General features: G+C 24.7%; 3 non-coding genes across 3 annotated transcripts; all 3 read left to right on the top strand.

Moving 5' to 3' along the window:
- Window positions 1-1,332: 1,332 nt before the first annotated feature.
- On the top strand, window positions 1,333-1,451 carry LOC123303917. The gene has a single exon (XR_006535986.1). It is a non-coding gene; the product is annotated as a 5S ribosomal RNA (ribosomal RNA).
- A 6,355-nt stretch (window positions 1,452-7,806) lies between these two features.
- Window positions 7,807-7,925, top strand: LOC123303916. Its single transcript, XR_006535985.1, has one exon. It is a non-coding gene; the product is annotated as a 5S ribosomal RNA (ribosomal RNA).
- Window positions 7,926-14,281: 6,356 nt separating this feature from the next.
- On the top strand, window positions 14,282-14,400 carry LOC123303915. The gene has a single exon (XR_006535984.1). It is a non-coding gene; the product is annotated as a 5S ribosomal RNA (ribosomal RNA).
- Window positions 14,401-17,255: the final 2,855 nt, after the last annotated feature.

The following is a 17,255-nucleotide window of genomic DNA, read 5'->3' as shown; positions in this document are numbered from 1 at the left end:
ATTTTAATTTATAAAATAAATATTATTATTAAATTTATAATTTATTATTTTATATATTATAGAAATTGAAAAAATAAATCATGTTTACTACGACAGTAAATTAGAAATACTATTTAATTTTTATGTGTTTTCTACATGGTACTTTGACTTACATAGGGACTTATATTATTGTGAATAATGATATAATTGAAAACCTTTATTTTTTATTTGATAGAATTATTATATTTTATCATTTAAATATTTATAATAAATACATTATTTTTATAAAGTAAAAAAATATGGCCGAAGAAAATTCTACAGCTGTTGCAGCAACTGCGGTTACTGCTGCTTCTACAACACCAACAAAAAAAGCAACAGCTTCTGGTGCTAAACGTACAAAACAACATTCAAAACCAACACATCCACGTACATCAGAAATGGTTGTTAACGCAATTAAAAATTTAAAAGAACGTGGTGGTTCATCATTACAAGCAATTAAAAAATATTTAGCTGCAAATTATAAAGTGGATTCTGATAAAATTTCACCATTTATTAAAAAATATTTAAAAGCTGCTGTAACTGAGGGAGCCTTGGTACAAACTAAAGGTAAAGGTGCATCTGGTTCATTCAAATTGGCTGCTTCCGCTTCATCTAATTCTTCAGCTAAATCAAAAGTATCCAAAAAAGAAAGTGGAGCAAAAGGTTCAGCAAAGAGTGCTAAAAGTAAACGGGCACCAAAAGAAAAGAAAGCCACAACTACATCATTGGCAGCCAAAAAGCCTAAAGCAAAAAAAGCGACTCCATCATCATCAACTGCTGCTAAAAAAGTTACTGCAAAATCATCAGCGGCATCAAAAAAAGCACCAGTTAAAGCAAAACCAGCAAAAAGTACAAAATCCGCTGCCAAAAGTAGCCCTGCTCGTAAACCGAAAGCACCAAAAGCTAAGAAAGCTTCTGTTGCCAAATCATCTCCTACAAAAATTAAAAAAGCAGCACCAAAAAAGAAATGATCTGTTACTTTAATAATATATTGAAATATTTCATTATTTTTGCTAAAAAATGAAAATAACATAGGCCTTAATACAGGCCACAAATTAATATTTGATAAGAGTAAATTATTTTTTGTATAAATATTTTATAAAATAATAGTTAAGAAACATTTGCCACAGTCAGTACCACGGATGGGTGGCCACTTGAGAATACTGTGTGCGGTTGCATTTTTATTTAAAATATATGGTATAATAAATAAGTATATATTTAAATTGATTACTTCATTGAAAATTTTAATAATATACTTTAATATTAATGATATTTATGAAAAATATATATTTGTAAAAATTTTCATTTATTACTGGCAACAGCCATACCACGTTGAAAACACCGGTTCTCGTCCGATCACCGAAGTTAAGCAACATTGGGCACAGTCAGTACTTGGATGGGTGACCGCTTGGGAACACTGTGTGCGGTTGCCTTTTTATATTAAAAATATAAATTATTTTTCTTCTTTTCTTTTTTTTTACACACCATATATAAATATATGTTATTTAGAAATGTAAACCTTTTATATTATTCGTCAACAAATAAATATTATTTTTTGTATAAAATTTTATTGCATTTATAACTCATATCATGGTTACTTTAAAGCGAGAAGTTTTTTTAATATTTCAAATGAATATAAAATAATATAAATTTTATGAAATTTATTTATTTTTAGAAATAGCAATCGCTTATAATTATAACAAAATTTTAATAATGTTTAATTTTATTTCAATAATTTATATATATATATATATATATATTTTTTAATAAAAATAATATACTCTTATTTAATAATATATGTTGGTCCTATATATAGGACCGAAAATATTTCTTATTTGTTTTTTTTTTTTTTAAATTGTCATTTAAAACGCTTATGCACGTTCTCCACGAATACGTCTTGCCAATTGTATATCCTTAGGCATAATTGTAACACGCTTTGCATGAATTGCGCATAAATTGGTATCTTCAAATAAACCTACTAAATAGGCTTCACTAGCTTCTTGTAATGCCATAACAGCTGAACTTTGGAAACGTAAATCGGTTTTAAAATCTTGTGCAATTTCACGTACTAAACGTTGGAATGGTAATTTACGAATTAACAATTCAGTACTTTTTTGATAACGACGAATTTCTCGTAAAGCTACTGTACCAGGACGATATCTGTGTGGTTTTTTTACTCCACCAGTTGCTGGTGCACTTTTACGTGCAGCTTTCGTTGCTAATTGTTTTCTTGGTGCTTTACCACCAGTTGATTTACGTGCAGTTTGCTTGGTTCTAGCCATTTTCAAATAATAATGTTTTTACAAAAAAACACACAATTTTAAAAATTATATTCGACAATTTGATACTACAAAGTCAAATGTTTAAATGCGAAATAAATGTGTTGTATTTATATTTATATGAAATTTCAAAATTTTTGTTGTCATATCCTATTGGATAGCTATCAGAGTATGGACTAATCAAATTGTATAGGCGTGGCTTAAAAAATCTTTAATGCTTTATATAAAAAGGCACAATTGTACCGGCGCTCACATACATTACAATACTTGTGAGGTTAACACACGTGTTATCCGTTCGTTAAAATATTGTAAATAATTTTTTATTAAAATGACTGGCAGAGGAAAAGGTGGAAAGGGTCTTGGAAAAGGGGGTGCAAAACGTCATAGAAAAGTTTTGCGTGATAATATCCAAGGTATTACAAAACCTGCAATTCGTCGTTTAGCACGACGAGGTGGAGTAAAACGTATCTCTGGTTTAATTTATGAAGAAACACGTGGTGTACTTAAAGTATTCCTTGAAAATGTTATTCGGGATGCTGTTACATATACTGAACACGCAAAACGTAAAACAGTTACAGCTATGGATGTTGTATATGCATTAAAACGACAAGGTCGTACTTTGTATGGTTTTGGAGGTTAAGAAAATATAATAATTTACTTAAAATATTTAGTAAATTTATTAAAGAATATTTAATACATCCGATAAATTTAAACAGGCTTTCCTTTTTGGGAAGCCACTAATTTTATTTATATAAGAGTAAATAAATTTGTTAATAAATATAACATATTATATAATTTGTTTACAACAAATTATTTTGTTTATAACATACATTACCAAATATTTTTATTTATTTTTTTTTTTTTTATTGTAATATATCTGCAATAATAAATTATAATTTGTATATTATCTATTTTATTTTACAATAACTTATTGAATTTTTGAAAAAATTTTATTATAAATTAATATACTATTATATTTTTTATATATACAAGTTAAGAGTAACAAGTATCGATAGGAGATTATCGAATTTATAACTAATAAAACATTTCGCCTTAATCAAAGAAAATAAAGATTTTGCTATACCATTTTTTATACTTTCAATAAATAATTTATTATTAAATTTTTATTATTTCATTTATTTTTTAAAATTATTAAAAATATTTTTCTAATAATTATAAGCGTACATAAACAAGTAGTAAATGTAAAATGAAAATAATAAAGGTAATGTAATGCATTTGCATTACACTGATTTACGATATATATTCCGCGATATCCTTTATTATATTTAAAATTAATAATATTGATATACTAATAATAGATATATTCAAGCTATTAATATATAAAATTTTATATTAAATATGATATTAATAATTGTTTATTTTATTTTTTTGTATATATAAAAATAATTTACTCTTATTTAAAAAATTTGATGGCTCTCTTAAAAAGAGAGCCGTTTTTATATGTTGATGTATTTTTATGTTATCAATTAAATAATATTTTCGATTTATTTATTTTGAACTTGTATATTTTGTAACAGCTTTAGTACCTTCACTAACAGCGTGCTTTGCCAATTCACCAGGTAATAATAATCGAACTGCGGTTTGAATTTCCCGACTTGTGATTGTTGAACGTTTATTATAATGTGCTAAACGTGATGCTTCAGCAGCAATACGTTCAAAAATATCATTAACAAAACTGTTCATGATACTCATAGCTTTACTAGAGATACCAGTATCAGGATGCACTTGTTTTAATACTTTGTAAATGTAAATTGCATATGATTCCTTGCGCTTCCTCTTCTTTTTCTTATCACTCTTTGATATATTTTTTTGAGCTTTGCCAGCTTTTTTTGCTGCTTTTCCACTTGTTTTTGGTGGCATTGTTACAAACAATTAATATACACAGATAGTTACAGAACACCAGTCAGTATATGTATGAGCGTGTCGTGTATACAACTAGCGTATTATATACGCGAAGATGGATATAACAATAAAAATGAATACTACTCTCTGATTGGCTAAAAATAATACTATAAGGTGATTGGTTTATTTTTAAAGTTTTATATTTTATAAATATTATAAATTAAAATACCCAAATAACATTTTAAACATTTATGTTACAATCCCCGTAACGTACACATCTGTGTGATTATATTTACAAAAAAAAATATTAATTAAATAAATTTATTCGCTATGTCTGGACGAGGTAAAGGTGGTAAAGTAAAGGGAAAGGCAAAGTCAAGATCAAGCCGAGCAGGATTACAATTTCCTGTTGGAAGAATTCACAGATTATTACGAAAAGGAAATTATGCTGAACGAGTAGGTGCTGGTGCCCCAGTATATTTGGCTGCTGTTATGGAATATTTGGCTGCAGAAGTTCTCGAGTTAGCTGGTAATGCTGCCCGTGATAACAAAAAAACACGTATCATTCCACGTCATTTACAATTGGCAATTCGTAATGATGAAGAATTAAATAAATTATTATCTGGTGTAACAATTGCTCAAGGTGGTGTATTACCAAACATTCAAGCAGTGTTATTACCAAAGAAAACTGAAAAGAAAGCATAAATTAAAAACATTGCATTAATTTTTATAATAATAATACATCGATCATAGGCCTTTTAATAAAAGGCCACAAATTTATTTAAAATAAGAGTAAAAATTATTTTTATAAATAATATATTATAATATTTTTTTAAAGAATCAATTTAAATAATTATAAATTAATGATTCTTTTTTTTTTTTTCTTTTTTTATATGTTATTATGGAAATAATTCATCATATTATGATGACATTTAGGTAACATATTATAAGAATATTCATAAAATATTATCAAAATAATATTGTATTATGATGATATTTAGACAAAATATTATAAGAATATACACAAAATATTATCAAAATAATATCATTAGATAACAAAACTGTTCATGATACTCATACCTTTACTAGAGATAAAAGTATCAGGATGTACTTGTATTAATACATATTATCACAACATCACAAAATATTTTTTAAAAGGAAAAATTTTTTTAAAATTATTATAAAATTTGATTGAATTAAATTTCAATTTATTTTTTTAATAATTAAAGAAAAAAAAAAAACAAAGCATATAAACTTTCTATTGAAAATGTTATTTTAAACTAGATGGCCAAGTGAACTTCGTTACACAAACAATATATGACGTATTCGTTATTTAAATAATCAGTATCCTTTGATATTATATCAATACGTTACTCTCTTCTTTTGATACATATTAATAAAATTTCAATTTATAAGATTTTATGTCAATTATATAAATAATATTATAAATTTTCTAAATACATAAGTTAAGTAACAAAAAATTTGAATAACAAGATAAATTTATATATTATGTTTTAATACTCGATACTATAATATATCGCATCCGTTACCAATTATTCGGTATCCTTTGATTTATACACAGAATGAACTAAAAATATATATCAAATTTATTTTATTTATTTATATATTTAATATTATTATTATTATTTTATATTACAAAGTTTCTTAACGAAGCTTACAATGATTTCTCATATCGTACTTAACAAAATTATTTAGATCATATAAAATTTAAATTGTTAAAAAATTTGTATATTTATTATTATTATTATTTATTTTTATTAAAATTACATAACATAAAATTAATAATATTTTAATAATTATATAAATTAATTCTTATTTAAAATAATCTTATATTAATCTCAACAAATACTCTAATAATATATTTTGTCATAAATTTTTTTATATTTAAAATAAATATTATAATATATAAATACTTATATCAGTATAAAATTTCTTTATATAATTATGAAAAAATTAATTTAATAGTTAATTATTGATATTAATGCATAAATAAAAGTATTTTCTAATGAAATATATTTTGTCAATGTTCGATTAACACATTTCATAATAATACGTTTTCATTATTGACAAAAAAAGTTTTTCTAAAAATGAAATCTTATACTATAATATATATATTTATATATTAAATTTTTTAATTATTTATATACTAATAATTTATAATAAATCGATATTAAATAAAAAATAAAAATATATACTTTTTAAGTTTACCTTAAAAATATTATTGTTTTGTATGATTGAAATAATTAATATTAAACTATGTTTATTAATAATTGTTAATAAAAAAATTAAATATATTTTAATTTATAAAATAAATATTATTATTAAATTTATAATTTATTATTTTATATATTATAGAAATTGAAAAAATAAATCATGTTTACTACGACAGTAAATTAGAAATACTATTTAATTTTTATGTGTTTTCTACATGGTACTTTGACTTACATAGGGACTTATATTATTGTGAATAATGATATAATTGAAAACCTTTATTTTTTATTTGATAGAATTATTATATTTTATCATTTAAATATTTATAATAAATACATTATTTTTATAAAGTAAAAAAATATGGCCGAAGAAAATTCTACAGCTGTTGCAGCAACTGCGGTTACTGCTGCTTCTACAACACCAACAAAAAAAGCAACAGCTTCTGGTGCTAAACGTACAAAACAACATTCAAAACCAACACATCCACGTACATCAGAAATGGTTGTTAACGCAATTAAAAATTTAAAAGAACGTGGTGGTTCATCATTACAAGCAATTAAAAAATATTTAGCTGCAAATTATAAAGTGGATTCTGATAAAATTTCACCATTTATTAAAAAATATTTAAAAGCTGCTGTAACTGAGGGAGCCTTGGTACAAACTAAAGGTAAAGGTGCATCTGGTTCATTCAAATTGGCTGCTTCCGCTTCATCTAATTCTTCAGCTAAATCAAAAGTATCCAAAAAAGAAAGTGGAGCAAAAGGTTCAGCAAAGAGTGCTAAAAGTAAACGGGCACCAAAAGAAAAGAAAGCCACAACTACATCATTGGCAGCCAAAAAGCCTAAAGCAAAAAAAGCGACTCCATCATCATCAACTGCTGCTAAAAAAGTTACTGCAAAATCATCAGCGGCATCAAAAAAAGCACCAGTTAAAGCAAAACCAGCAAAAAGTACAAAATCCGCTGCCAAAAGTAGCCCTGCTCGTAAACCGAAAGCACCAAAAGCTAAGAAAGCTTCTGTTGCCAAATCATCTCCTACAAAAATTAAAAAAGCAGCACCAAAAAAGAAATGATCTGTTACTTTAATAATATATTGAAATATTTCATTATTTTTGCTAAAAAATGAAAATAACATAGGCCTTAATACAGGCCACAAATTAATATTTGATAAGAGTAAATTATTTTTTGTATAAATATTTTATAAAATAATAGTTAAGAAACATTTGCCACAGTCAGTACCACGGATGGGTGGCCACTTGAGAATACTGTGTGCGGTTGCATTTTTATTTAAAATATATGGTATAATAAATAAGTATATATTTAAATTGATTACTTCAGTGAAAATTTTAATAATATACTTTAATATTAATGATATTTATGAAAAATATATATTTGTAAAAATTTTCATTTATTACTGGCAACAGCCATACCACGTTGAAAACACCGGTTCTCGTCCGATCACCGAAGTTAAGCAACATTGGGCACAGTCAGTACTTGGATGGGTGACCGCTTGGGAACACTGTGTGCGGTTGCCTTTTTATATTAAAAATATAAATTATTTTTCTTCTTTTCTTTTTTTTTACACACCATATATAAATATATGTTATTTAGAAATGTAAACCTTTTATATTATTCGTCAACAAATAAATATTATTTTTTGTATAAAATTTTATTGCATTTATAACTCATATCATGGTTACTTTAAAGCGAGAAGTTTTTTTAATATTTCAAATGAATATAAAATAATATAAATTTTATGAAATTTATTTATTTTTAGAAATAGCAATCGCTTATAATTATAACAAAATTTTAATAATGTTTAATTTTATTTCAATAATTTATATATATATATATATATATATTTTTTAATAAAAATAATATACTCTTATTTAATAATATATGTTGGTCCTATATATAGGACCGAAAATATTTCTTATTTGTTTTTTTTTTTTTTAAATTGTCATTTAAAACGCTTATGCACGTTCTCCACGAATACGTCTTGCCAATTGTATATCCTTAGGCATAATTGTAACACGCTTTGCATGAATTGCGCATAAATTGGTATCTTCAAATAAACCTACTAAATAGGCTTCACTAGCTTCTTGTAATGCCATAACAGCTGAACTTTGGAAACGTAAATCGGTTTTAAAATCTTGTGCAATTTCACGTACTAAACGTTGGAATGGTAATTTACGAATTAACAATTCAGTACTTTTTTGATAACGACGAATTTCTCGTAAAGCTACTGTACCAGGACGATATCTGTGTGGTTTTTTTACTCCACCAGTTGCTGGTGCACTTTTACGTGCAGCTTTCGTTGCTAATTGTTTTCTTGGTGCTTTACCACCAGTTGATTTACGTGCAGTTTGCTTGGTTCTAGCCATTTTCAAATAATAATGTTTTTACAAAAAAACACACAATTTTAAAAATTATATTCGACAATTTGATACTACAAAGTCAAATGTTTAAATGCGAAATAAATGTGTTGTATTTATATTTATATGAAATTTCAAAATTTTTGTTGTCATATCCTATTGGATAGCTATCAGAGTATGGACTAATCAAATTGTATAGGCGTGGCTTAAAAAATCTTTAATGCTTTATATAAAAAGGCACAATTGTACCGGCGCTCACATACATTACAATACTTGTGAGGTTAACACACGTGTTATCCGTTCGTTAAAATATTGTAAATAATTTTTTATTAAAATGACTGGCAGAGGAAAAGGTGGAAAGGGTCTTGGAAAAGGGGGTGCAAAACGTCATAGAAAAGTTTTGCGTGATAATATCCAAGGTATTACAAAACCTGCAATTCGTCGTTTAGCACGACGAGGTGGAGTAAAACGTATCTCTGGTTTAATTTATGAAGAAACACGTGGTGTACTTAAAGTATTCCTTGAAAATGTTATTCGGGATGCTGTTACATATACTGAACACGCAAAACGTAAAACAGTTACAGCTATGGATGTTGTATATGCATTAAAACGACAAGGTCGTACTTTGTATGGTTTTGGAGGTTAAGAAAATATAATAATTTACTTAAAATATTTAGTAAATTTATTAAAGAATATTTAATACATCCGATAAATTTAAACAGGCTTTCCTTTTTGGGAAGCCACTAATTTTATTTATATAAGAGTAAATAAATTTGTTAATAAATATAACATATTATATAATTTGTTTACAACAAATTATTTTGTTTATAACATACATTACCAAATATTTTTATTTATTTTTTTTTTTTTTTATTGTAATATATCTGCAATAATAAATTATAATTTGTATATTATCTATTTTATTTTACAATAACTTATTGAATTTTTGAAAAAATTTTATTATAAATTAATATACTATTATATTTTTTATATATACAAGTTAAGAGTAACAAGTATCGATAGGAGATTATCGAATTTATAACTAATAAAACATTTCGCCTTAATCAAAGAAAATAAAGATTTTGCTATACCATTTTTTATACTTTCAATAAATAATTTATTATTAAATTTTTATTATTTCATTTATTTTTTAAAATTATTAAAAATATTTTTCTAATAATTATAAGCGTACATAAACAAGTAGTAAATGTAAAATGAAAATAATAAAGGTAATGTAATGCATTTGCATTACACTGATTTACGATATATATTCCGCGATATCCTTTATTATATTTAAAATTAATAATATTGATATACTAATAATAGATATATTCAAGCTATTAATATATAAAATTTTATATTAAATATGATATTAATAATTGTTTATTTTATTTTTTTGTATATATAAAAATAATTTACTCTTATTTAAAAAATTTGATGGCTCTCTTAAAAAGAGAGCCGTTTTTATATGTTGATGTATTTTTATGTTATCAATTAAATAATATTTTCGATTTATTTATTTTGAACTTGTATATTTTGTAACAGCTTTAGTACCTTCACTAACAGCGTGCTTTGCCAATTCACCAGGTAATAATAATCGAACTGCGGTTTGAATTTCCCGACTTGTGATTGTTGAACGTTTATTATAATGTGCTAAACGTGATGCTTCAGCAGCAATACGTTCAAAAATATCATTAACAAAACTGTTCATGATACTCATAGCTTTACTAGAGATACCAGTATCAGGATGCACTTGTTTTAATACTTTGTAAATGTAAATTGCATATGATTCCTTGCGCTTCCTCTTCTTTTTCTTATCACTCTTTGATATATTTTTTTGAGCTTTGCCAGCTTTTTTTGCTGCTTTTCCACTTGTTTTTGGTGGCATTGTTACAAACAATTAATATACACAGATAGTTACAGAACACCAGTCAGTATATGTATGAGCGTGTCGTGTATACAACTAGCGTATTATATACGCGAAGATGGATATAACAATAAAAATGAATACTACTCTCTGATTGGCTAAAAATAATACTATAAGGTGATTGGTTTATTTTTAAAGTTTTATATTTTATAAATATTATAAATTAAAATACCCAAATAACATTTTAAACATTTATGTTACAATCCCCGTAACGTACACATCTGTGTGATTATATTTACAAAAAAAAATATTAATTAAATAAATTTATTCGCTATGTCTGGACGAGGTAAAGGTGGTAAAGTAAAGGGAAAGGCAAAGTCAAGATCAAGCCGAGCAGGATTACAATTTCCTGTTGGAAGAATTCACAGATTATTACGAAAAGGAAATTATGCTGAACGAGTAGGTGCTGGTGCCCCAGTATATTTGGCTGCTGTTATGGAATATTTGGCTGCAGAAGTTCTCGAGTTAGCTGGTAATGCTGCCCGTGATAACAAAAAAACACGTATCATTCCACGTCATTTACAATTGGCAATTCGTAATGATGAAGAATTAAATAAATTATTATCTGGTGTAACAATTGCTCAAGGTGGTGTATTACCAAACATTCAAGCAGTGTTATTACCAAAGAAAACTGAAAAGAAAGCATAAATTAAAAACATTGCATTAATTTTTATAATAATAATACATCGATCATAGGCCTTTTAATAAAAGGCCACAAATTTATTTAAAATAAGAGTAAAAATTATTTTTATAAATAATATATTATAATATTTTTTTAAAGAATCAATTTAAATAATTATAAATTAATGATTCTTTTTTTTTTTTTCTTTTTTTATATGTTATTATGGAAATAATTCATCATATTATGATGACATTTAGGTAACATATTATAAGAATATTCATAAAATATTATCAAAATAATATTGTATTATGATGATATTTAGACAAAATATTATAAGAATATACACAAAATATTATCAAAATAATATCATTAGATAACAAAACTGTTCATGATACTCATACCTTTACTAGAGATAAAAGTATCAGGATGCACTTGTATTAATACATATTATCACAACATCACAAAATATTTTTTAAAAGGAAAAATTTTTTTAAAATTATTATAAAATTTGATTGAATTAAATTTCAATTTATTTTTTTAATAATTAAAGAAAAAAAAAAAACAAAGCATATAAACTTTCTATTGAAAATGTTATTTTAAACTAGATGGCCAAGTGAACTTCGTTACACAAACAATATATGACGTATTCGTTATTTAAATAATCAGTATCCTTTGATATTATATCAATACGTTACTCTCTTCTTTTGATACATATTAATAAAATTTCAATTTATAAGATTTTATGTCAATTATATAAATAATATTATAAATTTTCTAAATACATAAGTTAAGTAACAAAAAATTTGAATAACAAGATAAATTTATATATTATGTTTTAATACTCGATACTATAATATATCGCATCCGTTACCAATTATTCGGTATCCTTTGATTTATACACAGAATGAACTAAAAATATATATCAAATTTATTTTATTTATTTATATATTTAATATTATTATTATTATTTTATATTACAAAGTTTCTTAACGAAGCTTACAATGATTTCTCATATCGTACTTAACAAAATTATTTAGATCATATAAAATTTAAATTGTTAAAAAATTTGTATATTTATTATTATTATTATTTATTTTTATTAAAATTACATAACATAAAATTAATAATATTTTAATAATTATATAAATTAATTCTTATTTAAAATAATCTTATATTAATCTCAACAAATACTCTAATAATATATTTTGTCATAAATTTTTTTATATTTAAAATAAATATTATAATATATAAATACTTATATCAGTATAAAATTTCTTTATATAATTATGAAAAAATTAATTTAATAGTTAATTATTGATATTAATGCATAAATAAAAGTATTTTCTAATGAAATATATTTTGTCAATGTTCGATTAACACATTTCATAATAATACGTTTTCATTATTGACAAAAAAAGTTTTTCTAAAAATGAAATCTTATACTATAATATATATATTTATATATTAAATTTTTTAATTATTTATATACTAATAATTTATAATAAATCGATATTAAATAAAAAATAAAAATATATACTTTTTAAGTTTACCTTAAAAATATTATTGTTTTGTATGATTGAAATAATTAATATTAAACTATGTTTATTAATAATTGTTAATAAAAAAATTAAATATATTTTAATTTATAAAATAAATATTATTATTAAATTTATAATTTATTATTTTATATATTATAGAAATTGAAAAAATAAATCATGTTTACTACGACAGTAAATTAGAAATACTATTTAATTTTTATGTGTTTTCTACATGGTACTTTGACTTACATAGGGACTTATATTATTGTGAATAATGATATAATTGAAAACCTTTATTTTTTATTTGATAGAATTATTATATTTTATCATTTAAATATTTATAATAAATACATTATTTTTATAAAGTAAAAAAATATGGCCGAAGAAAATTCTACAGCTGTTGCAGCAACTGCGGTTACTGCTGCTTCTACAACACCAACAAAAAAAGCAACAGCTTCTGGTGCTAAACGTACAAAACAACATTCAAAACCAACACATCCACGTACATCAGAAATGGTTGTTAACGCAATTAAAAATTTAAAAGAACGTGGTGGTTCATCATTACAAGCAATTAAAAAATATTTAGCTGCAAATTATAAAGTGGATTCTGATAAAATTTCACCATTTATTAAAAAATATTTAAAAGCTGCTGTAACTGAGGGAGCCTTGGTACAAACTAAAGGTAAAGGTGCATCTGGTTCATTCAAATTGGCTGCTTCCGCTTCATCTAATTCTTCAGCTAAATCAAAAGTATCCAAAAAAGAAAGTGGAGCAAAAGGTTCAGCAAAGAGTGCTAAAAGTAAACGGGCACCAAAAGAAAAGAAAGCCACAACTACATCATTGGCAGCCAAAAAGCCTAAAGCAAAAAAAGCGACTCCATCATCATCAACTGCTGCTAAAAAAGTTACTGCAAAATCATCAGCGGCATCAAAAAAAGCACCAGTTAAAGCAAAACCAGCAAAAAGTACAAAATCCGCTGCCAAAAGTAGCCCTGCTCGTAAACCGAAAGCACCAAAAGCTAAGAAAGCTTCTGTTGCCAAATCATCTCCTACAAAAATTAAAAAAGCAGCACCAAAAAAGAAATGATCTGTTACTTTAATAATATATTGAAATATTTCATTATTTTTGCTAAAAAATGAAAATAACATAGGCCTTAATACAGGCCACAAATTAATATTTGATAAGAGTAAATTATTTTTTGTATAAATATTTTATAAAATAATAGTTAAGAAACATTTGCCACAGTCAGTACCACGGATGGGTGGCCACTTGAGAATACTGTGTGCGGTTGCATTTTTATTTAAAATATATGGTATAATAAATAAGTATATATTTAAATTGATTACTTCATTGAAAATTTTAATAATATACTTTAATATTAATGATATTTATGAAAAATATATATTTGTAAAAATTTTCATTTATTACTGGCAACAGCCATACCACGTTGAAAACACCGGTTCTCGTCCGATCACCGAAGTTAAGCAACATTGGGCACAGTCAGTACTTGGATGGGTGACCGCTTGGGAACACTGTGTGCGGTTGCCTTTTTATATTAAAAATATAAATTATTTTTCTTCTTTTCTTTTTTTTTACACACCATATATAAATATATGTTATTTAGAAATGTAAACCTTTTATATTATTCGTCAACAAATAAATATTATTTTTTGTATAAAATTTTATTGCATTTATAACTCATATCATGGTTACTTTAAAGCGAGAAGTTTTTTTAATATTTCAAATGAATATAAAATAATATAAATTTTATGAAATTTATTTATTTTTAGAAATAGCAATCGCTTATAATTATAACAAAATTTTAATAATGTTTAATTTTATTTCAATAATTTATATATATATATATATATATATTTTTTAATAAAAATAATATACTCTTATTTAATAATATATGTTGGTCCTATATATAGGACCGAAAATATTTCTTATTTGTTTTTTTTTTTTTTAAATTGTCATTTAAAACGCTTATGCACGTTCTCCACGAATACGTCTTGCCAATTGTATATCCTTAGGCATAATTGTAACACGCTTTGCATGAATTGCGCATAAATTGGTATCTTCAAATAAACCTACTAAATAGGCTTCACTAGCTTCTTGTAATGCCATAACAGCTGAACTTTGGAAACGTAAATCGGTTTTAAAATCTTGTGCAATTTCACGTACTAAACGTTGGAATGGTAATTTACGAATTAACAATTCAGTACTTTTTTGATAACGACGAATTTCTCGTAAAGCTACTGTACCAGGACGATATCTGTGTGGTTTTTTTACTCCACCAGTTGCTGGTGCACTTTTACGTGCAGCTTTCGTTGCTAATTGTTTTCTTGGTGCTTTACCACCAGTTGATTTACGTGCAGTTTGCTTGGTTCTAGCCATTTTCAAATAATAATGTTTTTACAAAAAAACACACAATTTTAAAAATTATATTCGACAATTTGATACTACAAAGTCAAATGTTTAAATGCGAAATAAATGTGTTGTATTTATATTTATATGAAATTTCAAAATTTTTGTTGTCATATCCTATTGGATAGCTATCAGAGTATGGACTAATCAAATTGTATAGGCGTGGCTTAAAAAATCTTTAATGCTTTATATAAAAAGGCACAATTGTACCGGCGCTCACATACATTACAATACTTGTGAGGTTAACACACGTGTTATCCGTTCGTTAAAATATTGTAAATAATTTTTTATTAAAATGACTGGCAGAGGAAAAGGTGGAAAGGGTCTTGGAAAAGGGGGTGCAAAACGTCATAGAAAAGTTTTGCGTGATAATATCCAAGGTATTACAAAACCTGCAATTCGTCGTTTAGCACGACGAGGTGGAGTAAAACGTATCTCTGGTTTAATTTATGAAGAAACACGTGGTGTACTTAAAGTATTCCTTGAAAATGTTATTCGGGATGCTGTTACATATACTGAACACGCAAAACGTAAAACAGTTACAGCTATGGATGTTGTATATGCATTAAAACGACAAGGTCGTACTTTGTATGGTTTTGGAGGTTAAGAAAATATAATAATTTACTTAAAATATTTAGTAAATTTATTAAAGAATATTTAATACATCCGATAAATTTAAACAGGCTTTCCTTTTTGGGAAGCCACTAATTTTATTTATATAAGAGTAAATAAATTTGTTAATAAATATAACATATTATATAATTTGTTTACAACAAATTATTTTGTTTATAACATACATTACCAAATATTTTTATTTATTTTTTTTTTTTTTATTGTAATATATCTGCAATAATAAATTATAATTTGTATATTATCTATTTTATTTTACAATAACTTATTGAATTTTTGAAAAAATTTTATTATAAATTAATATACTATTATATTTTTTATATATACAAGTTAAGAGTAACAAGTATCGATAGGAGATTATCGAATTTATAACTAATAAAACATTTCGCCTTAATCAAAGAAAATAAAGATTTTGCTATACCATTTTTTATACTTTCAATAAATAATTTATTATTAAATTTTTATTATTTCATTTATTTTTTAAAATTATTAAAAATATTTTTCTAATAATTATAAGCGTACATAAACAAGTAGTAAATGTAAAATGAAAATAATAAAGGTAATGTAATGCATTTGCATTACACTGATTTACGATATATATTCCGCGATATCCTTTATTATATTTAAAATTAATAATATTGATATACTAATAATAGATATATTCAAGCTATTAATATATAAAATTTTATATTAAATATGATATTAATAATTGTTTATTTTATTTTTTTGTATATATAAAAATAATTTACTCTTATTTAAAAAATTTGATGGCTCTCTTAAAAAGAGAGCCGTTTTTATATGTTGATGTATTTTTATGTTATCAATTAAATAATATTTTCGATTTATTTATTTTGAACTTGTATATTTTGTAACAGCTTTAGTACCTTCACTAACAGCGTGCTTTGCCAATTCACCAGGTAATAATAATCGAACTGCGGTTTGAATTTCCCGACTTGTGATTGTTGAACGTTTATTATAATGTGCTAAACGTGATGCTTCAGCAGCAATACGTTCAAAAATATCATTAACAAAAACTGTTCATGATACTCATAGCTTTACTAGAGATACCAGTATCAGGATGCACTTGTTTTAATACTTTGTAAATGTAAATTGCATATGATTCCTTGCGCTTCCTCTTCTTTTTCTTATCACTCTTTGATATATTTTTTTGAGCTTTGCCAGCTTTTTTTGCTGCTTTTCCACTTGTTTTTGGTGGCATTGTTACAAACAATTAATATACACAGATAGTTACAGAACACCAGTCAGTATATGTATGAGCGTGTCGTGTATACAACTAGCGTATTATATACGCGAAGATGGATATAACAATAAAAATGAATACTACT

Source organism: Chrysoperla carnea (assembly GCF_905475395.1).
Source record: "Chrysoperla carnea chromosome X unlocalized genomic scaffold, inChrCarn1.1 SUPER_X_unloc_159, whole genome shotgun sequence".
Taxonomy (NCBI): domain Eukaryota; kingdom Metazoa; phylum Arthropoda; class Insecta; order Neuroptera; family Chrysopidae; genus Chrysoperla; species Chrysoperla carnea.
This window is presented reverse-complemented; position numbering and strand designations above follow the sequence as displayed.